The sequence below is a fragment of the Zootoca vivipara genome, chromosome 6 (genome assembly GCF_965207765.1).
Source record: "Zootoca vivipara chromosome 6, rZooViv2.hap1.1, whole genome shotgun sequence".
Lineage (NCBI taxonomy): Eukaryota > Metazoa > Chordata > Lepidosauria > Squamata > Lacertidae > Zootoca > Zootoca vivipara.
In genome coordinates this window covers 61,197,586-61,212,099 of record NC_142589.1, presented here as the reverse complement: position 1 = coordinate 61,212,099, position 14,514 = coordinate 61,197,586, and the positions used below count along the sequence as shown (strand labels likewise).

Below are 14,514 nucleotides of genomic sequence, written 5' to 3'. Positions count from 1 at the left end.
TTTCCAGCCAAGAAGCTTTTATTTCATTCATTGACCCACCCTGCTTGGGGGATTACAGAAAACAAAGGCAGAACATTTGCAAACACTGCTTTTTTATCTTGCATGGTTTTATCTTGCTGGACCATCTTCAGCCGACTTCTTGAGGTTTGCCACTTCAAAGGGTTGACATTCCACAACCGAATTTGCTGCTAATCAAGAGGCGACCTCCTGAAGACTTGGATGTGACCTCAAATGATTCCTGAAGTTGGGTGGGAGGGTGGGTTGCTTCACACAGGAAACCACGGCATTAACTGAAAGGCTTACAGAAACAAGAGGTGGATGGTCATCTTCTGGGACCTTGGATGACAGATTTAGGATTGAGGGTGGCAGACTAGGAGGCAGATCTGAGCCACAATGCCTCAGGACGGTCTCCTGACAGAAAGAAACAGGAGCCTTGCAGTGCTTATGCACAACTCCTGTTTCTTCCTGGAGGGCCTGCCGGAGAAAACATCCCAGTGGATTTGTGCCTCTTGTTAATTAGTAGACATGAGTAGCTGACACTTGGGTTGCCTATCTCAGGGAACCGATATGTCTTTATGAAGATGCATTCTAGACCTGTGTGCATCGCCTGCTGCGAAGACCATCTGAGCATGAGCCCACACATCTGGATTAAGTTCAAGAAGTCCTTCTGGTTTGCCTTTCATTCTGCAAATAAAGCATCCATTGTGGTGAAGATGAAGCCAAAAGCCTTTGGACCATGAATATTGGTGCATGGCCCAAAATTGTGGGTTGGTTGTAGCTAGAGCATAGGTGCTGGCTGGATCATCAGTGGAGGGAAGGTTTCCCTAAAGGCAGATAAGAGATGAATTCGCCCTCCAAGGAATACCCTCATAGCAGTGACTCTCCAGGCTCAGTATACTCGGAGGAGATGAATCACAACCATCAGGAGTGGTAGCAGAAAGCAAGCTGGGCCATTGAGGGACATGGCTCTGCCATGTACCGGAGAATGAGTAGTCGTGCTTTTGGGAGTTTCTGTTGCATCCTGACCCTAAAAGAGCAAATGAGAAGAGTATATGATACGGGGTCAGAGAAGTTCTCAACAAAACTGAAGGTCTACAGGGCACTTTGTTACGTTAGTTGACACAGTTGATACCTTACCAACATAGGAAGACTCATTATACCAAGGCAGACCCAATGATCCATCTTGCTCAGTATGGTCTCCACAGGCTAGCAGCAGCTCTCTGGGGTTTCAGGCAGGGGGACATTTCCAGCCCTACCTGAAGAAACCCGGGATTGAACTTGTGATCTTCTGCATGCAAAGCAGCTGCTCTACCACTGAGCTACACCCTTTTCCTTCAAACAAAGCTCTCTTCCGCCTTGCATGAGAAAATTGCTCTCCCTGTATTCACATGCATCTTGACATGCTTTTCTTCCTTTCTGGACCAAATAGAGGAAGTGCTGTTTACTCGCACTGAAGGTATCACAAACTTTTGAACTTTGCTTTTGACATTATGCTAGTGCAACAGCCCTTACACTGGCAGTCAGAGAACACTGAATCTGGGCCAATGGGTTGTTTCCAATGCTAACCCATTTAAATTAATGAACACGACTAAGTTTGGGTACATTACTTTTAATGGGAAAACTCTGTGCAAAACTTACTTGGATACAGCCTAATGGTCTTCCCAGATTGGGTCTCTTTAGATTGGGGATGGGGAACCTGATGCTCTTCAGATGCTGTTAGACTCTTACATCTATCACCAGGCTCCCCACTTGTAGAATGTTCTCCCCAGGGAAGCTCGCTGGACGCCATCATTACAAAGCTTTAGGCACCAGGCCAAGGCATGTCTGTTTTGCTAGGCCTTTGGCTCTTAACTATCTGTGGCCTCCTTGAGTGGGTAAAATGTTTCAATCCTGCCTTTTAAAAACAGGATTGCCTTTGGCCGTTTTCCTTGTTTCTATTCTGTGCTGGTTTTAATGTTTGTGTTTGTTTATAGATTACAAGTCCCTTTGCATTACCTTGGTCAAAAAGGGGACCAACAGATTTAATAAATAATAATTACAACAACAACAGCAACAACTGGAGAGCCTCAGGTGTGACATCAATGTTATGTCAAGAACAGTTGTACCTTGGTTTTCAAGCAGCTTAGTTCTCAAACGTTTTGGCTCCTGAACACCGCAAACCCAAAAGTGACTGTTCCAGTTCGTGAACTATTTTTGGAAGTCGAACTTCTGACGGGGCTTCTGCAGCTTCCGATTGGCTGCAGGAGCTTCCTGCAGCTAATCAGAAGCCGCGCTTTGGTTTCCAAATGTTTTGGAAGTTGAACGAACTTCCAGAACGGATTCTGTTCGACTTCCAGGGTACGACTGCACTTCAAAATGTGGACAGCCACCCCAAAACAGACTAGGAGACAAAGGCTGGTGAAGCAACAGAGGTACATTTCCCACCTATGTGCAGTAGCTTGTGGCTACACCCCCACACCTCCTCTCTGTCCTTCATCCAGAGAAGAAAGAGAACTTTTTCGGAGTTCAAGAACACATTCAGGCAGTGGGGGAGCAGGGCCTGTAAAGGATGAGGCCTCGGTAGAGTCCACAGGAAGCCCAAGGGCCTCATTTTGTTCTCAGTCCTGAGGTACCTTCCTTCTGTTTTAGATCACAACAAGAAAGATACCACAGTAGCATGGTGCCACAGAAGTTTGCTACATATGTAATGTGCCCATCCTCATAAAAGGTTATTTTTCACTGCTATCTAATCGGCATCTATGTCCTGGGAGGTTTTACAACTGACTGACTGCCTCTCCCCAGCTGGCCCCCAGCAGCTGATGTTCTGGGCCTTGAGGTTGGCAGGCAAGCAATAAAGAATGACAGGCCCTGATCAAGGCAATGCCAGCGCCTGAAACCTGTTTCCTGTTATTCTAGCAGATAAGGAAACCCAGGCAGAAAGCGATGCAACATTCAGCTTCTGAGAACTGCAGCGGTGGCAAGGAGACCGCACCCCAAATACCAGGGAAATCAGCTCCAGCCAGTACACCAGCCTTCTGCAACCTGGTGCCCTCCAGATGATCAGGACTATAATTCCCATCAGCTCCAGTCAGCACTGGTTATACCCTGGGAATAAAGTCCACTGGACTCAGTGGGGCTGCACTACCGGTATATATTTAAAGCAGCAGCATGCAACTTAAAACAGACATGGCTTTCTTCTAATAATCCAAGGAACTGTGGTTTGTTAAAGGTGCTGAGAGTTGTTCCCTTCACAAAGTTACAATTCCCAGAGTTCCCTGGGAAGAGGGATTGTTAAACCACTCAGGGAACTGTAGTTCTGTGAGGGGAACAGACGTCTCCTACCAACTCTTAGTACCCTTCACAAACTACAATATTTTTTTAAAGACTAAAAAAAGTAGTAAGGGTGTGGAACAAAGATGGCAGTGTATAAAAAGCTTGCTGAAATAAAACAGTGTCCATGTCTGTCTGAAAGCAAGCCAAGGAGCACCTAGGCCTCCCATGGGGACAATGGCCACATTCGCCCCATATTTTTAAAGTGCTCTAATACCACTTTAAACAATTACAGCTGTTAGAATTGAACTCAGCAATGGCCAGAAAACTCAGCAATGGCCAGAGGATTGGAGAAGATCAGTCTACATCCCAATTCCAAAGAAGGGCAGTGCCAAAGAATGCTCCAACTACCGCACAATTGCGCTCATTTCACACGCTAGCAAGGTTATGCTTAAAATTCTACAAGGCAGGCTTAGGCAGTATGTGGATCGAGAACTCCCAGAAGTGCAAGCTGGATTTCGAAAGGGCAGAGGAACCAGAGACCAAATAGCAAACATGCGCTGGATTATGGAGAAAGCTAGAGAGTTCCAGAAAAACGTCTACTTCTGCTTCATTGACTATGCAAAAGCCTTTGACTGTGTCGACCACAGCAAACTATGGCAAGTTCTTAAAGAAATGGGAGTGCCTGATCACCTCATCTGTCTCCTGAGAAATCTCTATGTGGGACAAGAAGCTACAGTTAGAACTGGATATGGAACAACTGATTGGTTCAAAATTGGGAAAGGAGTACGACAAGGTTGTATATTGTCTCCCTGCTTATTTAACTTATATGCAGAATTCATCATGCGAAAGGCTGGACTAGATGAATCCCAAGCCGGAATTAAGATTGCCGGAAGAAATATCAACAACCTCAGATATGCAGATGACACAACCTTGATGGCAGAAAGTGAGGAGGAATTAAAGAACCTTTTAATGAGGGTGAAAGAGGAGAGCGCAAAATATGGTCTGAAGCTCAACATCAAAAAAACCAAGATCATGGCCACTGGTCCCATCACCTCCTGGCAAATAGAAGGGGAAGAAATGGAGGCAGTGAGAGATTTTACTTTCTTGGGCTCCTTGATCACTGCAGATGGTGACAGCAGTCACGAAATTAAAAGACGCCTGCTTCTTGGGAGAAAAGCAATGACAAACCTAGACAGCATCTTAAAAAGCAGAGACATCACCTTGCCGACAAAGGTCCGTATAGTTAAAGCTATGGTTTTCCCAGTAGTGATATATGGAAGTGAGAGCTGGACCATAAAGAAGGCTGATCGCCGAAGAATTGATGCTTTTGAATTATGGTGCTGGAGGAGACTCTTGAGAGTCCCATGGACTGCAAGAAGATCAAACCTATCCATTCTTAAGGAAATCAGCCCTGAGTGCTCCCTGGAAGGACAGATCGTGAAGCTGAGACTCCAATACTTTGGCCACCTCATGAGAAGAGAAGAATCCTTGGAAAAGACCTTGATGCTGGGAAAGATGGAGGGCACAAGGAGAAGGGGACGACAGAAGACAAGATGGTTGGACAGTGTTCTCGAAGCTACGAACATGAGTTTGACCAAACTGTGGGAGGCAGTGCAAGACAGGAGTGCCTGGCGTGCTATGGTCCATGGGGTCACGAAGAGTCGGACACGACTAAACGACTAAACAACAACAACAACAAGAATTGAACAGGCAGAGATATCCTTGAGATAGCTGTTACTATTTTCATGCATGCATGTTTTTTTTGTACCATGATTGTCCTTAAAAAGCTAGCCCGCATCTCGTTCCCCACACACTTAACCCATTTTTATTATTTCCAGGAGGGAAACCTATAAACAAACATTTGTTGCCAATGACCCATTTGTGATCTCTTAAGGAGCTTCCTAGGCAGAAAATTAGAGAAAGTTGGTTATGTGAGTTAAGAGAAGGAAAGCGTTGTGTGTGATAAATTGTATCTATCAGAATAGCTGTGGTTTTAAAGCACCAATCTGGTACTCACCCATGTTTATAATCCTCAGTTGATCATCACCCATAAACCACAAGAGGTGAGTTTGAAGGTTTTGACAAGCATTGACTTTTCCAGTTTAGATTTAAAAAATGTCAGATAAACAGCAGCTTGCTTTATCAGCCCTCACAAGGGCCAATAGTGGAAAACTGCTGTTTAATCCTGTGAATGTACCTTGTGGTCAGAAGCAGTGTCCAGGCAGAAAGCGGCAAAATTTAAACTGGCCAGTGTCCTTGTGCCATTAAGAACAGATTGATAATACTTTGTCTCACAGATGGGGAGGCCGTGGCTCACCAGGTGCTGATAGACTCAAATTCCCATCAGCCCCGACCAGCATATCCAACGGTCAGGGATGATGGGTGTTGTAATCCAGAAAATCTGTTAAGGACCCACCTGTTTTATCTCCCAAACAATGGAAACATTTTGCAGGCATAATAATAATAATTTATTATTTATACCCCTGGGTTTCCCCAGCCACTCTGGGTGGCTTCCAACAGAAATATTAAAATACACTAATTTCTTAAAGATTAAAAGCTTCCCTAAACAGGGCTGCCTTCAGATGTCCTCTAAAAGTCTGGTAGTTGTTTTTCTTTTTGACATCTGGTGGGAGGGCGTTCCACAGGGCGGGTGCCACTACCGAGAAGGTCCTCTGCCTGGTTCCCTGTAACTTGGCTTCTCGCAGCGAGGGAACCGCCAGAAGGCCCTCGGCACTGAATCTCAGTGTCTGGGCAGAGCGATGGAGGTGGAGACGCTCCTTCAGGTATACTGGACCGAGGCCGTTTAGGGCTTTAAAGGTCAGCACCAACACTTTGAATTGTGCTCGGAAACATACTGGGAGCCAATGCAGGTCTTTCAATGCAGGTGTTATGTGGTCTCTCTCGGCGGCTGCTCCCAGTCACCAGTCTAGCTGCCGCATTTTGGATTAATTGTCGTTTCCGGGTCACCTTCAAAGGTAGCCCCACATAAGAGTGCATTGCAGTAGTCCAAGCGAGAGATAACTAGAGCATGCACCACTCTGGCAAGACAGTCCGCGGGCAGGTAGGGTTTCAGCCTGCGTACCAGATGGAGCTGATAAACAGCTGCCCTGGATACAGAATTGACCTGCACCTCCATGGACAGCTGTGAGTCCAAAATGACTCCCAGGCTGTGCACCTGGTCCTTCAGGGGCACAGTTACCCCATTCAGGACCAGGGAGTCCTCCACACCTGCCTGCCTCCTGTCCCCCACAAACAGTACTTCTGTCTTGTCAGGATTCAACCTCAATCTGTTAGCTGGCATCCAACCTCCAACCGCCTCCAGACACTCACACAGGACCTTCACCGCCTTCACTGGTTCTGATTTGAAAGAGAGGTAGAGCTGGGTATCATCCGCATACTGATGAACACCCAGCCCAAACCCCCTGATGATCTCTCCCAGCGGCTGCATGTAGATGTTAAAAAGCATGGGGGAGAGGACAGAACCCTGAGGCACCCCACAAGTAAGAGCCCAGGGGTCTGAACACTCATCCCCCACCACCACTTTCTGAACACAGCCCAGGAGGAAGGAGCGGAACCACTGTATGACAGTGCCCCCAGCTCCCAAGCCCTCTAGACGGTCCAGAAGGATGTTATGGTCGATGGTGTCAAAAGCCGCATATGTTTACACATGAGCTTTTAGTTAAAGGTGTAAAAGTAGGCTACGTGGGATGGGGTGGACAGTTTCCCCTTGGTCAGATGGTAATCTTCACAGATATGTCTGCTTCTTTACACATATTTTTGTAAGGATCAAAGAAACATATCTCCCTTTGAATTCACCAGGGGTTATTTGTAAGGAGACCTGCACAGTATGTGCCATGTTAAAAGTCCAATCCAACCAAATATACAGGGCTCACTTAAAAAGAAGAAAAGGTGTACATTGGGCTACAAATTTCTGATATTTTGAACCACTTAATTTCTCCCCCATCCCTATCAGTTTACAGAGTCAAACCTATCTAATTTTCACTTTCCGTACAATACACCAACAAAAACACAACCACCCCTTGAAATTCACACTTCTCTATATTTTGCAATGCAGTTCTCCAGTCAAGTAGTGTATACAAATATGCATATGCTGTAACAACAATTGCACAAAAATGTGTATACTATTAAAAATAACTCACCAAAACACATTATATTAGGGGAAATTGCTTTGCAAAAATGGGTATGTTAGGCAAAACATATTAGGAGAAATATGCACCAAAATGCTAACGAACTTGCATTAACTTCTTTTTTAATTTGGAAACGTGGAGAACTGAGGTTAAGCTTGGAAAAATGAACAACTGAGAGAAACCAAAATGGACAGAGTCCGATCTACAGAGACCAGCAGAGTCTAAGGGTACTTAACACTGGCTGGAGCATGCCTTTGCAAAAATAAAAATTCCAAGCTTTATATCCATGGTCCTACTCTAGAATTGCCTCCTACATCCAATGTACGACTCAGTCTGCATTCCCCATGTGAACTCACTTGGGACGGGAGTAAGCACTTTTGAACTCCGTGCAGGACATACATCCAAGGAAATATGCACAGGATTGGGCTTTGCATTTCAGAAACAGGTAGTATTAAATATGTTCAATTCCTATGTATGAATGCCGCCTCCACTCCCCCAAACTGCAGCCACTACATAAACACAGCCTTCTTTCAGTGCCCGAAATCAAGGTTTTGAAGCAACTGAAGATTCTCATTTCAGTTATCACATCCAATAAGACCAGTCCTTACCCCATTGGCAACAGTCAGATTCATCAGCAGCACAATACCAATGATCAGGATGGCCTTCATGGTGAAGCTGTCTCAGAGCTCTGATGGATGGAACTTTTTGCAAGGGGAGCTGCCTTCTCTGAGATGAGACGCTCAAGAGGTTTCACACTGTAGATGGAAAAGAGGCAGGAGGAGTCCACCAATCACAAACTCCTCTGCTTGCTGCTTCCTACATGGCTCTCTAACATTAGCTGGTGATGTGTGTGCGCGTTTGTGTGTGTTCTTTATAATAGATTTACGGAGGGGCCTCCAAAACTTCCTGTAAGACACTGAAATTCTGCTAACCTAAATGGAATATGTATAATAGCAGCAACCCAGTGCTCTGAATTCCAGCAAATGGATAAAAAAGTCTCTGATGCGCAACAGGGCTACTCCTTTGATAGTAGATTTTAGTTTCATTTGTAGCCTGTCCTAGTGGGAGGGCTCCAGCCATTCAACAACAATATGGGTCCCTTTCTCCGGAGAGCTTTATGTACTGCTGCTAATTGTGGGGTTTTTTAATGGAGTTTGTCTCTCATATCTATAGCACTTTAGTTCTGAGCTTTGCCATCATGCTCCTTGTTTTGTACAAGGTCTACAAGTACAATTGTACTTTGCCATCAGCCAACATATATACTGGTAACTACACTGTGTTTTATTTAGCAAGGCTGTTGTGTAGGTGTTTGAATGCTTTCTTTTCTATTGGGTTCATTGTGGTATGAGGATGGTTATACACAATTCTGCTTTCAATTCTTGTTCTGCTTGCAAACATTTCAGGGTGGCCATACTGCTTCTTTTCCAATCAGCACATGTCCCAAAACTTCATGCTGCAATCCTGTAACAGTTTACACCACAAATGTTCCAGTTAAGCTTTTTGACCCACGTTTGTTGTGGCAATAATGCAAGGAGTGATAAGAAGCGGGGCCTACAACAAGATACTGCAGTGTGGAGTGCTCCCCTTCAGGCAGCAGCGGATGGCATGGTGGGGCTGAGATACCTTACCTCCTGATGGGTCAGTCGCTGCTGCTCACTGGGGGTTGGGGAGCAAGGGAGTGGAGAAGTAAGTGCAGTGCAGTGCAAACACACCAGCAGCGCCATTTAGGTGGTCCTCCCAGTGAACTTGCACTACCTTCCCAACTGCTTCACTTCTCTCCTTCCCTGTAAGCAACAGTAATGCACCTGCAGGGAAGTCAGGTAAGCGTCACTGGCCCACCATGCCATTTGCTACTGTGTTCAGTTTTCCAGCCAGTTGCATCCTCTCCCAGGATATTCCATTCCACCCTCTCCCCAAGTGTTCTGTTCTGCTCTCCCTCTGCCCCTTCCACTCAACAGTAAGCCGGCATTCCCTGGCCACTCACTGAGCATGCTCATTCCTCTTTGGGCTATTTTTAGTTGTCTGTTCTTAGGGCAGAGCTTTCCAAACTGTGTCATGACACGTTAGCGTGTTGGTTGCAGTGTGTAGGTGTGCTGCACTAACGCTCCCCATGCTCTGCCTTAGGGTATCCCCCACCAAGACTGCTGCACGTCTGCAAAAGCTCGGGGGTTCCCCAAGCTTGCTGATACCTCTCTTGTGGGTGGTGGCATTTTAGGTGGAATTCATCGTGCTAAGACCATTGGTCCATCAACACAAGCATTTCTGCTTGCTTGGTGGAACAATCTTCCCTCTCCTTGCCCCGCATGCTGTTCTGGAAGTTCTCCCAATTTTCTATTCTAGAGTGTATCTGGGGGAACTGGAGGAGCACAGGGAGAAAGGGAGGTAGGAAAAGCCTGTTGTGCTAGCAGGATCCATTGGCTGACTCCTGCTAGTACACCGTTAACTGAATCCAAGCCTTTGGCCAGGGCCATTTTAAGATGAAGAGAAGCCCTAGGCTACTCGTGAGGCCACTCCCAATCCCCCACCCTCACGACTAGAAAATGGAAGAGTGTTATAAACAAAATTGAGTGAAGCCAAGGATGATGATGGGTATTTCAAATTCTGCAATTCACAATTTCTCCTCTAAAGGACATCAAAAAACTTCACCAAAAATTGTTTGTTTGTCACTTTCAATGTATAGAATGTTCAGCATGGACAACCTCTCTTGAGACATTGTGGCCCTTAATTCATTTTAAATTCTTTTGAGTCTTGAAAAACTCCTCTTTCCCGAGCAGTTAGTGACCATAAAGCTAAGGAATAGCCACAAAATTGCTTCCACATTAGGAAAGACCATCTGAATTTTTTTCTTTGTATATAATTTGATAAAGGTCTTATGAGACAGAGAGTGCCCTGCTGTAAGACTATGGCTTTGTCTCACATACAGGTGAAAGTGCAAAAGTTCATCAATAAGTTTCAGGTCAATATCTTCTGGGTATGCTTCCACCAACAGTTCAACACCCTGCTGAATTTATTGCTTAGATACTATCAGAATAGCAAGAACGGAAAAACAATTGTGCAACATCACTGTACACAGTACTTCTTTTTAAATTGGCTTCAAGTACATCTAATATAGAAATAAAGGATTTACCCTAAACTTATCTCTTGAAGAAAGTGCATCTTTTTTAAAAAAAACCTTTTATTTTTTATTATTCTTTATAATCATACTTTCATCCAGGGACATCAAATAAATTACAAAAAAAATCATTCGGTCAAAAATATAACAATAACATGCATCAAAACCACCCTCTTATTAGCTATACATAACAGTATATACTTTTGTCCCTACTCATTTATCCTAATTTCTTTTCTTTCTTTCTTTCCCCCCTCCGCTTTAGCCCCTCCCCCAGAATTGTTCTCTCTTCAAATCTTTAACCATGTGCACAGGTTATTCATTCTAATTTGAATGCTTGGGTTGGCTTCCCCCCGTGCTATCCAATTCCTATAACTTGTCCATTTATTCAAAATCTTTTGACATTTGTTTTCCCATGTGTCTTCCTTCATTACTTGTTCAAATATCTCAGATTGCATATATTCAAAAACATAGTCATTCAATTTTTCCATTGTCCATTTATCCTTTTCTTTCCATCCTGATGCAATAAAAAGCATGCCAGCTATCATAATTTTATACCAATCTTGCTATTTTCTTTCTATTTTACTGTTCCCCAATATTCCAGAGATAAGCATTTCTCTATTGACTTCTATCGTCACCTGAAATACACCAGAAATAACCTTTATAATCTTTTGCCAATATTCCTTGAAGAAAGTGGATCTAAGGCAGGGGTCCCCAGACTTACCGGGCTTCAGGCCGGAGGGTAGGGGAGTGCGCGCGCAGCGGGCCGGAGGGCGGGGGAGTGCGTGCCTGTGCGCATGCGCACACACACACAGTCGGGGGGAAATCGCCGAAAATCGCTTGTGCGCATGCATATGGGCCTCCCCCGACCTGGAAGTGCACCGGAAATTACCTCTTCTGGGTCGGGAGAGGCCCATACGCATGCGCACAAAGGATTTTCGGCGATTTTTTTCCGATTTGGAAGAGCGGGGCCGTAGTCTGATCTAAGGCATCAGGTGAAAGGATGTCATATAGAGGAGGGAGAAAGATTGTTTTCTGCTGCTCCAGAGAAACGGACACGGAGCAATGGATTCAAACTTCAAGAAAGAAGATTCCACCTAAACATTAGGAAGAACTTCCTGACAGTAAGAGCTGTTTGGCAGTGGAATTTGCTACCAAGGAGTGTGGTGGAATCTCCTTCTTTGGAGGTCTTTAAGCAGAGGCTTGACAGGCATATGTCAAGAATGCTTTGATGGTGTTTCCTGCTTGGCAGGGGGTTGGACTGGATGGCCCTTGTGGTCTCTTCCAACTCTATGATTCTATGATTCTAGGTGCACTTCTGTCATTTCTTTGCCGTTCCCTCACTCTTTGTCTCCTTGTTTTGTAGTTAACATTTGGCAAGGTGGCTTTTGCTTGTTTCTCAATCTCATCAAAATATTCTCTAATTTTCCTTTAAAAAAATCCAGAAGTGAACTGTACAAACTTGCACAAGAACTCAATTGCAGGTCTGATTTCTGAAGGGCTTTGCTGACCTTGTGAAAATGATCTAGCACATGGATTTATATCTCTAAGATTCTGTAGACTTTGGCTGTGAACTAGGGTCCCACAAAAATATTTCAAGTTGGGCCCCAGAGTTTCAAATTGGGCCTCACTGGCTGGCTCTGAGTCTCATAGTTGCTGGGCCCGAGTTGCCCTGCCCTTGTATGAAGTATTGGGTTTGCAATTTTGGGAGAGGGGAGGCCCCATATATTTAGAGGCCCTAGGCTTCAGCCTACTTAGCCTATACATAAATCTGGCACTGCCTTTGGCTACATATGGAACAACCCTTAAGATCAGGCATCCCCAAACTGCGGCCCTCCAGATGTTTTGGCCTACAACTCCCATGATCCCTAGCTAACAGGACCAGTGGTCAGGGGTGATGGGAATTGTAGTCCAAAACATCTGGAGGGCCGAAGTTTGGGGGTGCCTGCTCAAGATGATTGAGCTTGCTGGTACACATGATGCAGGGGTATTAGGAAGGAGGAGCACCCTAATGTCATTCATTTTGGACAGGAGTAGATATGGTGCTCAGAGCTGAATTATCAATTTCAGTGATGAGGAAGTAGTGGCACTCAAATGTTCTTCGTTCCTCATTCCTGGTAGCACTCAAAACACAACAGAGTCAGTGCTAGGCAACGCTGCTTGGGGATGACACTCTATAAATGGATCTTTGCTGCTGACAGACAAATATATTGAAGCAGCTCAGTTCTGATGAAGATGCAATTTGGCACAGGGTGGTGGGAGATGAGTTTATTTTTAATACGTTTTTAGTGCAATTTAAATTTACAAACATCCACTCCATTAAAGTTCTTAATATAGATAGCAGCCCGTGCTGCTTGGAAATTGTAAGAAACCAAAAAAAAAAAAATCTGTGCATGTTTGAAAATGGTGGTTAAAGTGTGCAGTTTTGAAAGATTCAGTATGCCATCTCAGTATGCCATCTTGATTCAAAATGGAGTACAGCTGTAACCAGCAGGAAAACATGCTCTTTGATCTCCGGAACCATTGTGCAGAATTTTTCCATGTACTTGCCAAGGTAACCTAGCAGTTGTTATTAAATATAACACACAACCTTGCATAGAACTAATTATCTTAACATGCGGGCAAGCTAGTCTGGGATGAGACACTCCTTAAAGTATTTTTATGACACATTCTTACACAAGAGAAATGTCTACATAACAAACATCAAACTGACCCTACCTTTTGTCTGAAAAATGCTGGAGGGACTGTGTGCAGTGAAGTCCCTATATTTTCAGCATTCAAGCTGTGAGTGCCATTGCGAATGTAGTCAAAATGACACCATCCACATGCAAAAGAGGGAAATATCAGCAAGCTTTGGGGAACCCCAAAGTTTGCAGAAGTAAAATAAATAAGGAGGGAAGTGGGTGTCCATGTGGGAAGCAAATTGGGGAAATGTAGTGGTAAAATGGAACATCCTGAAATAGGGCATGGCATCATAAGAAAAGCCAATTGGGTCACACCAATGGCCCATCTAGTCTAGCGTCCTGTTCTCACAGTGGCCAACCAGATGCCAGTGGGAATCCCACAAGCGGGGCCTGAGCACAAGGGCATGCTCCCCTCCTGCTGTTTCCAGCCATTCGTATTCAGAAGCATAAAGCCTCCGAACGGTATATATGGAGGCAGAACATAGTAATCATATCTAGTAGCTGCTGCTAGCTGTTACCTCCATGAATTTATCCACCTGCGAAGCTATCCAAGTTGCGGGCCATCATTACCCCCCTGGGGAAGTAGGGTTGCATACATCTGGAATTCCCTGGACATATTTGGAATACTGCAGTTGCAAACAGTGTCTGGGAGGGAATTGGTTAAAAAGTTGTCTGGGGAAATCTGGATGTATGACAGCCCATGTCGGCAGTGTCATTTTTGGCGAGTTCCCTCAGAAATAGCTCAAAAGCATCCCAAAACTCAGCAACTTTGCCACCCCCCCCAAAAAAAAACAGCTTTTCTGTCTGGATTTTCATTTTTTGAAATATGGGAATGCCATGGGTTAACTATGTGCTGTGAGAATACAGTATGTACTATCTTTCACCTGTCCACAATCTTCCAACATTCCTCTTCCTTGGCCACAAGTTATAGTGTTCTGAGAGAGGGAGAACAACTTTTCTCTAGCCACTTTCTCCATGCCATGGCATAATATCCTACACCTACACCTCTCTCCTGTCCCCTCTTACTTGCCCTTTCTCTAAACCAAAAGCCCCCAACGCCACAATCTTCCCTCACAGGGGAATTTCCTGAAGACATGAACATGTTGCTGTCTGTCCTACTTTTATGCAGCCTGAAATCCTATGCTCACTTGCCCGGAAGTAAACCCAATTGAACACAAATGGAGCCTTACTTCTGAGTAAACATGCATATAGCATTGCGCCGCCAATCTGAAGGGGAAAGAAAGAACTGGTCCAGGAGCGCTGAATCCTGGGAATTGTAGTCTCCTGACTCTCCCTCCAGGCTCTGGCTTGGAGTCGTTAC

General features: G+C 44.8%; 1 long non-coding RNA gene across 1 annotated transcript; it reads right to left on the bottom strand.

Annotated features, from left to right (window-relative positions):
- LOC148685367 (uncharacterized) lies at positions 1-14,512 on the bottom strand. The gene is made up of 3 exons (XR_015950613.1): positions 14,384-14,512; positions 8,009-8,155; positions 1-1,027 (listed from the first exon to the last, which is right to left on the bottom strand). It is a non-coding gene; the product is annotated as an uncharacterized LOC148685367 (long non-coding RNA).
- Between the last annotated feature and the right edge of the window lie 2 nt (positions 14,513-14,514).